The following is a 14006-nucleotide window of genomic DNA, read 5'->3' on the forward strand; positions in this document are numbered from 1 at the left end:
TGTGAATATAATTCACTTTGGTCTTGTCCTGCCCACCCTCATCCTTTCTGTGTGTCTCTTGTGGCTACACTTGATTGGCCATAGTATAAAAGAATACAAAACAATAGTACAGACAGGTAAATGTTTATGCCTAGAAATGGGCATACCTCTTATTCTGCTAGACCATCAGTGTGCGGGTTTGAGTTAATCCAGCCAGGAGTTCCGCTGGTTTTGCTGCTGTGGTTAGCCTTCAGTGTACTACCAGGTACAAATCTGCTGTGGGCTAAGTGGACAGGGGTTTTTGTCAATGTTCCCAATCTACCTTCAACTTCAAGCTGCTGTGCTTTTGTGCCTCTGAAAGGGTGTCTTTCCAGGCTCATGCCTTCAGCCACACGTAGACCAGTTTTCGTTCCTGGGTGATTGCTAACCTGGCGGTGGAGGTTGGGTGGTTTTGATTCTTGTCCCAGTTTAGCCTCAGTTTTGGGCAGGCGCTGTGTTGGGGTGGGGCTTTCTCAAATCTCCTGCCCCTTTTCCAGTAGAAAGAAAGTGTGGATGATCTGGACTCAGGATCATTTCTTGCTACTCCTCTAGGCATAGAGGATTTTTCCTGTTTCCTTGCCCTTCCCCTGTGCCCTGGGACAACATGGCTTGTCGCCCTTTTCCAGAGGAGCTTAAGACTTTTTTTTTTTCTCCTACAGGGGAGAGGGTCTGGGTGGAGCTTTGAGCTTTCCCTACAGTTTTCCTCTCAGGGCCTGCACCACTGACAGTGGTTTCCTCAAGTCTCCCACCTGCCCCCAGTCTTCCTTGTGAGGGGCTGATGGAGGCCTGTGGAGAACAGCCTGCAAGTGGGTATAAAACTCTTCATGTCAGTGGCTTCCAGGGGTTGCAGGATCCCATCCTTGGCCTTAGCAATTTGCTTAAAAAGTTAGCTGAGCTCTTTCTACCCATTTGTGTGGCTACCCCATCACCCCCCACCCCACAGCTCCCATACCCTCCTCTTGGTAGGCCAGTGCTGCTGGTTTACCTGTCTTCCTTAGATTTCATGCCACTTATTTGCTTTGCAATTGCAGCTCTCTGATGGTTCAGGGAAATTTTTGACTTTGTAGATTATCTGGCTTTTTCTTCTTAGGGTGAAGGTAACACACTTTCTAGCTTTTGCCACCCTACCTGAAGGCCCTGTATTCTGGATATTAGTGCATTTTTAATTACATGAGTTGAAAGTGTCTGTTAGTCTGTGATTTTCCATTTTCTCTGTGTTTACAGTATCTTTAATTGGTCAGAAGTTTACATTTTTAATACAGTGAAATTAATAAAACTTTACTGTTTTTACTTTTTGCATCTTATTTTTTTAATGGGTTCCTACCCCAATGTATACTCTCTCTTAAATATTTTTCTAAAAGTAAATGTTGAAAGAATTAATTTTTGTGGTTGATGTGAAGATGGGAGTTAATTTTACCTTTTTCAGTATAGCTAGGCAACCAGGTTCTGTGATGAACAAAATGCTAAGATGGCCCCCAAGAGTTCTGTCCTCTGGTGTCTAGACACTGCAATCTCCTCTTCTTGAGTGGGAGATTGGAGAATATGATGGGATATTACCTTGTGATTATGTTACCTAATTGGCAGAGGGGATTTTTGCATACATAATTATGGTTCCTAATTAGCTTTCTTGTAGTTTCTCAAAATCGAGAGCTTGACCTAACCAGATGAGCCGTTAAATGACGTCAGATTCAAAGTCAATGAGATTCTCTTACTGGCTTTGTGGGATCAAACCGCCATGTTGTGAAGAGGAGCACATGGTGGGATATTGATGGGTGGCCACTAGGAGCTGAAAACAATCTCCAGTTGACAGCCAGCAGGACAGCAGTGATCTTTGTTCTACGACTGTAAGGAACAGAATTCTGCCAACACCCAGTGAACTTGGAAGAGAATCTGGAGCCTGAAGTGAGACTACAGGCCCAGCCAACACCTTGATTTTGGCCTTGTGAGACACGGAACAGACAAGCCAGCTATGCCATGCCCAGCCTGTAACATAATGAATGAGTGTTGTTTTAAGCTAAGTTTGTGGTGACTTGCTATACAAATAGAAAACTAATACATATATACAGATAACTGATAAACACAGATAGAACACTAATACATATTTTCCTCAGTGATTTTTAATGCCAATCTTCTCTTATATCGAGCTTCCAGTTATCGTGTGTGTGTGTGTGTGTGTGTGTGTGTGTGTGTGTGTGTGTGTGTGTCTTATTTCTGGGATCTCTATTCTCTGTTTTGTTTGCCCTTCCAATGCTCTAACTTTAACTGTCTGGATGTATGGTGGGGTAAGTTGCTTTGACCTTGCCGTTCTTCTAAATCGTCTTGGATGTTTTTCATAATTTCTTTTCTTTTCTTTTTTTTTCTGAGACGGAGTCTCGCTCTGTCGCCCAGGCTGGAGTGCAGTGGCACAATCTCAGCTCACTGCAAGCTCCGCCTCCCGGGTTCAAGCTGTTCTCCCGCCTCAGCCTCCCAAGAAGCTGGGACTACACATGCACACCACCACGCCTGGCTAATTTTTGTATTTTTAGTAGAGACAGGGTTTTGCTATGTTGGCCAGGCTGGTCTCAAACTCCTGACCTTAGGTGATCTGCCCGCCTCGGCCTCCCAAAGTGCTGGGATTATAGGTGTGAGCCACCACGCACGGCCAGTTTTAGTCATTTCTTTTCCATGTCAATTTTAGGATGAGCATGCCAAGTTCCACATAAAATTCTATTAATATTTTGGTAGAAATTATTAATATAAAGAATTTATAGATTAATTTGGGAAAAACCGGTATCTGCACAATACTTAACTCTTCTAATCCATAGACATGTTATATCTCTTTATTTTAAGGTATTTTATAACTTTCTCATACAAATTCTGTGAGTTTTATTTTTGGATCCCTTATAGTTTTAGATTCTATTATAAATATTGTATTTTAAATTAGAATTCATTTTTAGAAATTAAAACAGGAAAAACAATAAATTATATACTCATAATTCAACTCTCCATGTTTAGCTGTAACATTTTACTTATCCCTAGTCTTTTTTCTTAAACTTTTTATCTTGAAAAATTTCAAACATACAGAAAAGCTGAGAAAATAGCACCACGGACATATATACATTCCTTCAAAATTCAATAATTATTAATATTTTCTAATATTTATTTTATTTTTTCTCAAATATTTGAAAGTAATTTAGAGACATAATAACACTGTAACCCAAACACTTCAGCATGCATATCCTAAGAATAAGGAGATTCTTTTGTACCACCCAATATATGGTATGTTGACTTCCACTTTGGGAAAATATGGAGTAACAGGGACATGATTGATACTCTCACCTGAAACAACTAGCAAACTGGACAAAACATATAAAATCAGGTCTTTTAGATGTTGGACAACAGGCAGTGCTGGGCTGTGGTTCCTGACAGAAGGGAAACACATAAAGCAAGCCTCAAGGTCAGTGTTCCCAGGGTGCAGCAACTGGGCTGGGAAACACAGAGCCACGTTTCCTGAGCTAGGGAAACACAGCAGAGCTTGGGGAAGTAGATAGAATAATGGCCCTTAAAGATGTTCATATACTTATCCCCCATATCTGTAAATATGATATTACCTGGCAACGTGAAAAATAAGGTTGAAAGTAGAATGAAGTCTGCTTATCGGCTGTCCTAAATTTGCTACTGGACAGGGAAGAGTATCCTGGATTATCCAGGTGGGCCCAAGGTAGCCACCACAGTCTTTATACATGGAAGAGACAGGCAGAGCGGCAGGGAGATTTGCAGATGCTACACTGCTGGCTTTGAAGAAGGAGAAATGGTGCCATGAACAAAGGGGGTGGGCAGCCTCTAGAAACTGGAGAAACCAAGGAAGTGGATTCTTCCCCAGGGCCTGCAGAAGGAACACAGACTTGCTGCCACCTTGATTTTAGTCCAGTGAGGCCCATTTTGGATCTGACCCCCAGGGCTGTAAGATAATAAATTTGTGTTGTTTTAATCCACTAAATTGTGGTGATTTGCTACAGCAGAAATAGAAAACTGAAACAGAAAGTGATGTACATTAGCATTAGAGATGAGAGATCTCCACAGATCTGCAGGAGAGACTCCTTGACTCTTTGGCTGAGTACTGATTTGTGCATGTAAGTCAATTAGAAAGTAAATTAGAGATACTATAGCACTCTACCCAAGGCTGGAGGAAGAATCAGACAGAATAATTTTCTGAGATCTCATTTAAGGAAGAAACACTTCCTGAATCTCATTTAAGGAGGAAATAATGCAAAATCTTCACAAACTTTCCCAAAAACAGAAGAGGAGGAAACACTTCCTGACTGATTTGATGAAGCCAGAATTACCCTGATACCCAAACCTTATAAGAAAACTACATAGCAATAACCCTCATGAGCTCATGTATGCAAAAACCTTTAGTCAAATTTTAACTAGAATTTTCACACACCGCTGGTGGGCATGTAAAATGGTACACACGCTTTGGAAAACAGTATGGCAGTTTCTTATGAATATACAGTTGCCATAGGATCTAAGATTCCCAATCCTAGGTATTTATCCAAAAGATAGAAAAACACATGGTCATACAATAACTTTTACCCAAATGTTCATAGGAGCTTTATTCATAGCTATCAAAAACCTGATTACTATCTAAATACTCATCAAGGGTGAATAGATATACACGTTGTGATTTAACCATACAGTGGAATACCACTGAACAATAAAAAGAACCAAACTGTCATAGTCTGGTTTGGGTGTTAATGTTTTAGTCTGATTTAGGTGTTAAGCTCATAAAATGAGTTGGTGAGATTTTTTTCTGTCCTCTGTAAAGTTATGTTATTTTTAAGTGATTTTGTAGTAACTTCCCTGTAAAGCCTCTAGAAGTAGATTCTTCTTTGTCTCTCTCTCTCTCATTTTGTTTTTTGATATATAAGCACAATTACATTTCTTGATTGTTTACAGATCTATTTGGTTTTCTAACTTTTACAGAGTCATCTTGGATAAATTATATTTACTAAGAAATCATCTTTTATCAAATATTAAATTATTGCTATAGAGTTGTTATTCTACTGTCTTTTAAGTCTGTGCTGAATTAATCCCCTTTTTATACCTAACCTTTTTTTAAACCTGTTTTGCTTATAATTTTATATTTTAGTTTTTTGTAGAGAAAGCGTGTTAGGTTCAAGTCCAGGTTCCAGCCCATGCTGAGGTCCAGAGGGAGTGGGTGGATGAATGGGAGATACCTGAGAGAACATTCAGTGGCAGGGGGGCGGGGGAGCCACAGGTAGGTGAAATACAGCTTTATTCAGCAGTTCTCTTACACTCTCTGTCTCTGTCTCTGTTGCTTGCTCTAACTCTGCAGTTCTTGCTCCCACACACAGCTGCACTCTCACGCTCCCTCCGCCTTCAGGGTCACCAGCTTAACTCTTTCCTTCTGGGTATAAGCAAGCTGAGCTGTGTCCTGGCTCCCCCTTGCCAGTTTGCAAGACATCCGTGGCTTTCTCTCTCTTTCTCTGGATGCGAGCGCCTGAACAGTGTCAGCAGGGCAATGATACCTTTTGCAGACAATAGTGGCGTAGAGCCCAGTGATGGCCCTCCCATGTTATGTACACAGTTGTGTTGACATTATATATGGAATTATATATGGAATTGTGTGCCTGCGTTCCAATCCTGCTGAGTCATACAGGATGTTTACCTCAGCCTGTCCTTGACCAAAGCACATCCATTAGCTTATACAGGGTCTCACTCTGTCACCCAGACTGGAGTCTAGTGGTATGATCATAGCTTACTGCAGCCTTGAACTCCCAGGATCAAGCAATACTCCTGCCTCAGCCTCCTGAGTTGCTGGGACCATAGGCATGTGCTACTATACCCAGCTAATTTTTTAATTTTTAATTTTTTATAGAGAGAGGTTCTATGTTGCCCAGGCTAGTCTTGAACTCCTAGGCTCAAGCCATCCTCCCACCTTAGCCTACCATAGTGCTAGGATTACATATGTGAGTCACCACACCTGGCAAGAGGAAAATCTTAAAAAAGAGGCTAAAACTTTTAAATTATAAGCGATTTTAAATTATACATGCCTATGCACTTGTAACAGGCATACCAATATATTTTGTGCAAGTGTTTAAATTATTGATCAATCTCATTTTCAAAGATAGCTCACTACTTTTGGGGTACTTTATAAAGTTTCTACAGATAGTAATAACAATCACAATGGTGGCATACATTCTTTTTAAAATCTTACCCAATGTTTCCTTGTCACAGATATACTCTAGTCCACAAAGAATGGAAGTTTTATTTGAATTGGACTTCAATGCCACGAAAAAGATCTGAAGAGTCTTGTTTGTAGTATGTTAATGTAAGTGGCTGATGTGGTTGTTTATGATTCAGCCTATTACCTCATGGCGTTGAAAGTGTTCTCAGATTCTCACCACCTGAGCTGAATAATTTAAGATGTAATGTAGAAGGTATTTTCCTAATAATTTAGCCATTGGAGGAAATCGATGTTTATCTGTTGAATTATTTTTTAAATGTCCAAATTAATTACACTAGAATAGTTATATTACCTAACTCACTTTATTCAAATTGATGTTATTTAATTAGACCCTATGAAAATGAATTTTAATAAGCACACCTCCTAAAAATGGACTGAGGAACTAGCCACATATTTAAACTACATAGAGATAAAAAACTAGTAGAAAAAATAATTCAGTAAAATAGATAATGCACTATTAATGATAATGCAAAATTGGTTTAAGATAATGGCATTGGCCAGGAATGGTGGTTCAAGCCTGTAATCCCAGCATTTTATCACTTGAGGTCAGGAGTTCGAGACCAGCCTGGCCAACATAGTGAAACACCATCTCTACTAAAAATATAAAAATTAGCTGGGTGTAGTGGCACACACCTGTAATCCCAGCTACTCAGGAGGCTAAGGCAAGAGAATTGCTTGAACCCGGGAGGTGGAGGTTGCAGTGAGTTGAGATCGTGCCACTGTACTCCAGCCTGGGTAAAGGAGTGAGACTCTGTCACACAAGAAAAAAGATAATGGCATTGACAAATTTTCTCATTTCCTCATAAACATCACATAATGTATTTGCTTCATGAGAAACTCATAATAGACAATGCTACCATCTTACATTCTGCTAAATAGATAGCATTTAAAATTTGGGGAGTAGGGGCAGGGCAAGATGGCAGACTAGAAATCTCCACCAATTATTCCCACAGCAAGGGCACCAGTTTAACAACTATCTACACACACAAAATAAAACACCTTCATAAAAACCAAAAATTAGAAACAAAACTGGCCCAAACTCAGCTGACGCCTGCCCACGAAGAGAGCATTGAAAGCAGCCCTAGCCAGAGGGGAATCGCCAATCCCAGTGGTCCAAACTTAAGTTCCCACAAGCCTCACCACTGCGGACTAAAGTGCTCTGGGCTCCAGATACACTTGAAAGGCAGTCTAGGCCACTAGGAATGCAATTCCTAGGCAAATCTTAGTGTTGAACTGGGCCCAGAGACAAAGAACAGCAGGGCATACAACCTACTGAGACACAGCCAGAGTGACTACGTGAGGGCTGGCATCATCCTTCCCCTAACTCCAGGTTGCAAAGCTCAAAGTTCCATAATAGACCCATTTCCTCCACTTAAGGAGAGGAGAAGGAAGAGTAGGTAAGACTTTGCCTTGCATCTTGGATCCTAGTTCAGCCACAGCTGGATAGGGCATTGGTCAGAATCATGAGGCCCCCTTTCCCGGCCATAGCCCCCAGACACATGTCTAGACATACTCTGGGCCAGAAGGGAAACTGCTTCCATGAAAGGAAGGACCCAGTCCTGGCAGAATTAATCACCTACTAACTGAAGAGCCTTTGGGCCCTGAATAACCAGCAGCAATACTCAGGTACTACGTTGAGGGCCTTGAGTGAGACTCTTGAAACTTGGTGGCTTCAGGCAAGTACAGCACATTCCCAGCTGTGGTGGCTATGAGTGAGATTCCCTCCACTTGAGAAAGTGCACGGAAAAGCAAAGGCGGGGCTTGTCTTCCACCTTAGGTACCAGCTCAGCCATAGCAGGGTAGAGTACCAAGTAGGGTCTTGGGGTTCCCAATTCCAGGACGTGGCTCTTGGATGGCATTTCTGGACCTGCCTTGGCCAGAGGGGAGCCCACTGCCCTGAAGGGTGAGTCCCAGGGCAGGCAGCATTCATCACAATCTCACCTAAGAGCCCTTGGCCCTTAAGGTAACATTGGTGGTAGTCTTGAGGTACTCCCTGTGGGCCTGTGGTGACAATGGCCTCTTGGTGAGGCTTCTTTGCCATTGGAAAGGGTAGGGAAGAGTGGGAAGAACTGTGTCTTGTGGTTTGAGTGCCAGCTGAGCCACAGTACAATAGAACACCAGTCTTGGCAGGTAGACTTCCAACAGTTTTGACTCCAGTCCTTGGCTCCTGGATGGCACCTCTGGACAAGCCCAGGGACTGGGTGAACTAACTTGCTACCCTGAAGAGAAGGACAGAGGCCTGAATAGCTTTGCCACCTGCTGATTTTAGAGCTCCAGGGCCTTGAGCGAACATAGGTCATAGCCAATCGGAGGTTATAGAAAGCTTGGGTGAGACCTGGTGCTGTGCTAAATTCAGATCTGACCCAGTGCAGTCCTAGTGGTGGTGGCCACAGGAGTGCTTGTGCCATACCACCCTCAGTTCCATCTGGCGCAGAACAGAGAGAAAGACTCCGTTTGCTTAGGAAAAATTAAGAAAACAACAGTCTCCACCTGGTAATCCAGAGAGTTCTTCTGGATCTCATCCAAGAGCATTAAGGCAGTACCTCTACAAGTCTGCAAGAACCACAGCATTACTGAGCTTGGGGTGCTCCCTAAAACAGGTACAGTTTAGATCACAACACTCAAGTCCTTTCAAATATCTTGAAAGTGTTCCCAAAAAGGACAAACAAGCCCAGACTGAGTGTCTACAATAAATACCTATCTCTAAGATGCCCAGACACTGAAGAACATCTACAAGCATCAACGCCATCCAGGAAAACAAGACCTCACCAAATGAACTAAAAAAGGCACTGGAGACCAATCCTAGAGAAACAAAGATATTCTCTGACCTTTCAGACAGAATTCAAAATAGCCATGCTTGAGGAAATGCAAAGAAATTCAAGATAACACAGAAAAGGAATTCAGAATTCTATCAGATACATTTAACAAAGAGATTAAAATGATTAAACAGAAACAAGCAGAAATGCTGGAGCTGAAAAATGCAATTGGCATACTGAAGAACACATGAGTCTTTTAATAGCAGAAATGATCAAGCAGAAGAAAGAATTAATGAGCTTAATTTGAAAATACAGAGAGGAGAAAAAAGAAGAAAGATAAAAAACCAATGAAGAATGCCTACAGGATCTAGAAAACAGCCTCAAAAGGGCGAATCTAAAAGTTATTGTCGTTATAGAGGAGGTAGAGAAAGAGGTAGGGGTAGAAAGTTTGTTCAGTGGGATAACAGAGAATTTCCTAAACCTGAATAAAGATATCAATATACAAGTATTAAGATTGAAGCTGTAATAAAGTCTCCCAGTAAAGAAATGCTCAGGGCCTGATGGCTTCACTGTTGAATTCTACCAAATGTTTAAAGAAGAACTAATACCAATCCTATTCAAACTATTCCAAAAAATAGAGAAGGAAACACTTCTAAACTCATTCTATGAGGCCAGTATTACCCTGATACCAAAACCAGACACACATACAACATAAAAAGAAAACTACCAGCCAATATCTCTGATGAACACTGGGGCAAAAATCCTCAACAAAATAACAGCAAATCAAATTCAGTAATGTATTAAAAGATCATTCAACATGACCAAGTGGGATTTATTCCTGGGGTGCAAGGATGATTCAACATATGCAAATCAATGTGATGCATCATGTCAACAGAATGAAGGATAAAAACCATCTGATCATTTCAATTGATGCTGAAAAAGCATTTGATAAAATTCAACATCCCTTCATGATAATAACCCTCAAACAACTGGGTACATAAGGAACATACTTCAACATAATAAAAGCCATATATGAAAGACCCACAGCCAGTATCACACAGAACAGGGGAAAGCTGAAAGCCTTTTCTCTGAGATCTGCAACATGACAAGGATGCCCACTGTCAACACTTTGTTACTCAACACAGCACTGGAAGTCCTAACTAGAGTAATCAGACAAGTGAAAGAAATAAAGAGTATCCAAATTGGAAAGGAAGAAGTCAAATTATCTTTGTTTGTAGATGCTATGATCTTATATTTAGCAAAATGTAAAGACTACATCAGAAAATTATTAGAACTGATAAATTTAGTAAAATTGCAGGATATAACATCAACATATAAAAATCAGTAGCATTTCCATACGCCAACAGTGACGAACAATCTGAAAAAGAAATAAAAAAATGTAATATCACTTACAAGAGCCACAAATAAGTATCTAGGAATTAATTTAAGTGAAAGATTGCGATATTGAAAATTATCACATGCTGATGCAAGAAATTGAAAAGGATACCAACAAATGGAAAGATATTCCATATTCATGGATTGAAAGAACCAATATTGTTAAAATGTTCATACTACCCAAAGCAATCTACAGATTCAACACAATCCCTATCAGAATACCAATCACATTCTTCACAGAAATAGAAAAACAATCCTTAAACATACATGGAAGCACAAAAGACCCAAAGTAGCCAAAGCTTTCCTAAGCAAAAAGAACAAAACTTGAGGAATCACATTACCTGACTTCAAATTACACTGTAGAGCTATAGTAGCCCAAACAGTATGGTACTGGCATAAAAAGGCACATAGATCAATGGAATAGAATAGTGAACCCAGAAATAAATCCAGACACCTATAGTGAACTCATTTTCAACAAAGGTGACAAAAACACACTGGGGAAAAGACAGTCTGTCAGGCCTCTGAGCCAAAGCTAAGCCATCATATCCCGTGACCTGCATGTACACATCTGGATGGTTGGTTCCTGCCTTAACTGATGACATCCCACCACAAAAGAAGTGAAAATGGCCTGTTCCTGCCTTAACTGATGACATTACCTTGTGAAATTCCTTTTCCTGGCTCATCCTGGCTCAAAAGCTCCCCCACTGAGCACCTTGTGACCCTCCACCCCTGCCCAGCAGAGAACAACCCCCTTTGACTGTAATTTTCCTTTACCTACGCAAATCCTATAAAACAGCCCCACCCCTATCTCCCTTTGCTGACTCTCTTTTTGGACTCAGCCCGCCTGCACTCAGGTGATTAAAAAGCTTTATTGCTCACACAAAGCCTGTTTGGTGGTCCCTTCACACAGACGCACATGACATTTTGGTGCCATGACTCGGATCAGGGGACCTCCCTTGGGAGATTAATCCCCTGTCCTCCTGCTCTTTGCTCCATGAGAAAGATCCACCTACGACCTCAGGTCCTCAGACCGACCAGCCCAAGGAACATCTCACCAATTTTAAATCCGGTAAGCCGCCTCTTTTTACTCTCTTCTCCAACCTCTCTCACTATCCCTCAACCTCTTTCTCCTTTCTTTTTTTTTTTTTTTTGAGACGGAGTCTCGCTCTGCCTCCCAGGTGGGAGTGCAGTGGCCGGATCTCAGCTCACTGCAAGCTCCGCCTCCCGGGTTTATGCCATTCTCCTGCCTCAGCCTCCCGAGTAGCTGGGACTACAGGCACCCGCCACCTCGCCTGGCTAGTTTTTTGTATTTTTTAGTAGAGACGGGGTTTCATCGTGTTAGCCAGGATGGTCTCGATCTCCTGACCTCGTGATCTGCCCGTCTTGGCCTCCCAAAGTGCTAGGATTACAGGCTTGAGCCACCGTGCCCGGCCCCTCTTTCTCCTTTCAATCTTGGCACCACACTTCAATCTTTCCCTTCTCTTAATGTCAGTTCCTTTCCTTTTCTGGTAGAGACAAAGGAGACGTGTTTTATCCATGGACCTAAAACTCCGGTGATAGTCACGGACTTGGGAAGACAGTCTTCCCTTGGTGTTTAATCACGCGGGGACGCCTGCCTGATTATTCACCCACATTTCAGAGGTGTCTGACCATGCAGGGATGCCTGCCTTGGTCCTTCACCCTTAGCGGCAAGTACCGCTTTTCTTGGTGGGGGGGCAAGCACCCCCAACCCCTTCTCTCCCTGTTTCTACCCCTTCTCTGCTTTTTGGGGGACAAGAACCCCCTGACCCCTTTTCCGCTTTTCTGGGGGCAAGAATCCCCCGACCCCTTCTCTCCACTTTTCTGGGGGCAAGAACCCCCTGACCCTTTATCTCCATGTCTCTATGCTTTTCCCACTTTTCTGGAGGGCAAGAACCCCCTGACTCCTTATCTCCACGTCCCGACCCCTTTTCTACTTTTCTGGAGGGCAAGAACTACCCGACCCCTTATCTCTGCATCCTGACCCCTTTCCCGCTTTTAGAGGGCAAGAACCCCCTGACCCCTTATCTCCACGTCTCAACCCCTTTCCCACTTTTCTGGAGGGCAAGAACCCCCCAACCCCTTCTCTCCGTGTCTCTCCTCTCTTCTCTAGGCTTGCCTCCTTCACTATGGGCAACCTTCCACCTTCTTCCTCCTGGCATATGGTACTGGCATAAAAAGGCACATTCCTCCTTCTTCTCCCTTAGCCTGTGTTCTCAAGAACTTAAAACCTCTTCAACTCACACCTGACCTAAAACCTAAATGCCTTATTTTCTTCTACAATGCCGCTTGACCCCAATACAAACTTGACAGTAGTTCCAAATAGCCAGAAAACGATACTTTCGATTTTTCCGTCCTACAAGATCTAAATAATTCTTGTCGTAAAATGGGCAAATGGTCTGAGGTGCCTGACGTCCAGGCATTCTTTTACACATTGGTCCCTCCCTAATCTCTGTTCCCAATGAAACTCGTCCCAAATCTTCCTTCTTTCCCTCTCGCCTGCCCCCTCAGTCCCAACCCCAAGCATAGCTGAGTCTTTCTAATCTTCCTTTTCTACAGACCCATCTGACCTCTCCCCTCCTCGTCAGGCCAAGCTAGGTCCCAATTTTTCCTCAGCCTCCGCTCCCCAACCCTATAATCCTTTTATGAACTCCCCTCCTCACACCCGGTCTGGCTTACAGCTTCGTTCCGTGACTAGCCCTCCCCAACCAGCCCAGCAATTTCCTCTTAAAAAGGTGACTGGAGCTAAAGACATAGTCAAGGTTAATGCTCCTTTTTCTTTATCTGACCTCTCCCAAATCAGTTAGTGTTTAGGCTCTTTTTCATCAAATATGAAAAACCCAGCCCAGTTCATGGCTCGTTTGGCAGCAACCCTGAGACGCTTTACAGCTCTAGACCCTAAAAGGTCAAAAGGTTGTCTTATTCTCAATATATATTTGATTACCCAGTCCACTCCCCACATTAAATAAAACCCCCAAAATTAAATTCCAGCCCTCAAACCCCACAACAGGACTTAATTAACCCTGCCTTCAAGGTGTACAATAATAAAGTAGAGACAGCCAAGTAGCAATGTATTTCTGAGTTGCAATTCCTTGCCTCCACTGTGAGAGAAACCCCAGCCACATCTCCAGCGCACAAGAACTTCCAAATGCCTGAACTGCAGCAGCCAGGCGTTTCTCCAGGACCGCCTCCCCCAGGAGTTTGCTACAAGTGCTGGAAATTTGGCCACTAGGCCAAGGAATGTCCGCAGCCCAGGATTCCTAAGCCGTGTCCCATCTGTGCGGGACCCCACTGGAAATCAGACTGTTCAACTCATCTGGCAGCCACTTCCAGAGCCCCTGGAGCTCTGGCCCAAGGCTCTCTGACTGACTCCTTCCCAGATCTTCTCGGCTTAGCAGCTGAAGACTGACACTGCCTGATCGCCTCGGAAGCCTACAGGACCATCACAGAGGCTCTAGGTAACTCTCACAGTGGAAGGTAAGTCCGTCCCCTTCTTAATCAATACAGAGGCTACCCACTCCACATTACCTTCTTTTCAAAGGCTTGTTTCCCTTGCCTCCATAACTGTT

Source organism: Piliocolobus tephrosceles, chromosome 11 (genome assembly GCF_002776525.5).
Source record: "Piliocolobus tephrosceles isolate RC106 chromosome 11, ASM277652v3, whole genome shotgun sequence".
Taxonomy (NCBI): domain Eukaryota; kingdom Metazoa; phylum Chordata; class Mammalia; order Primates; family Cercopithecidae; genus Piliocolobus; species Piliocolobus tephrosceles.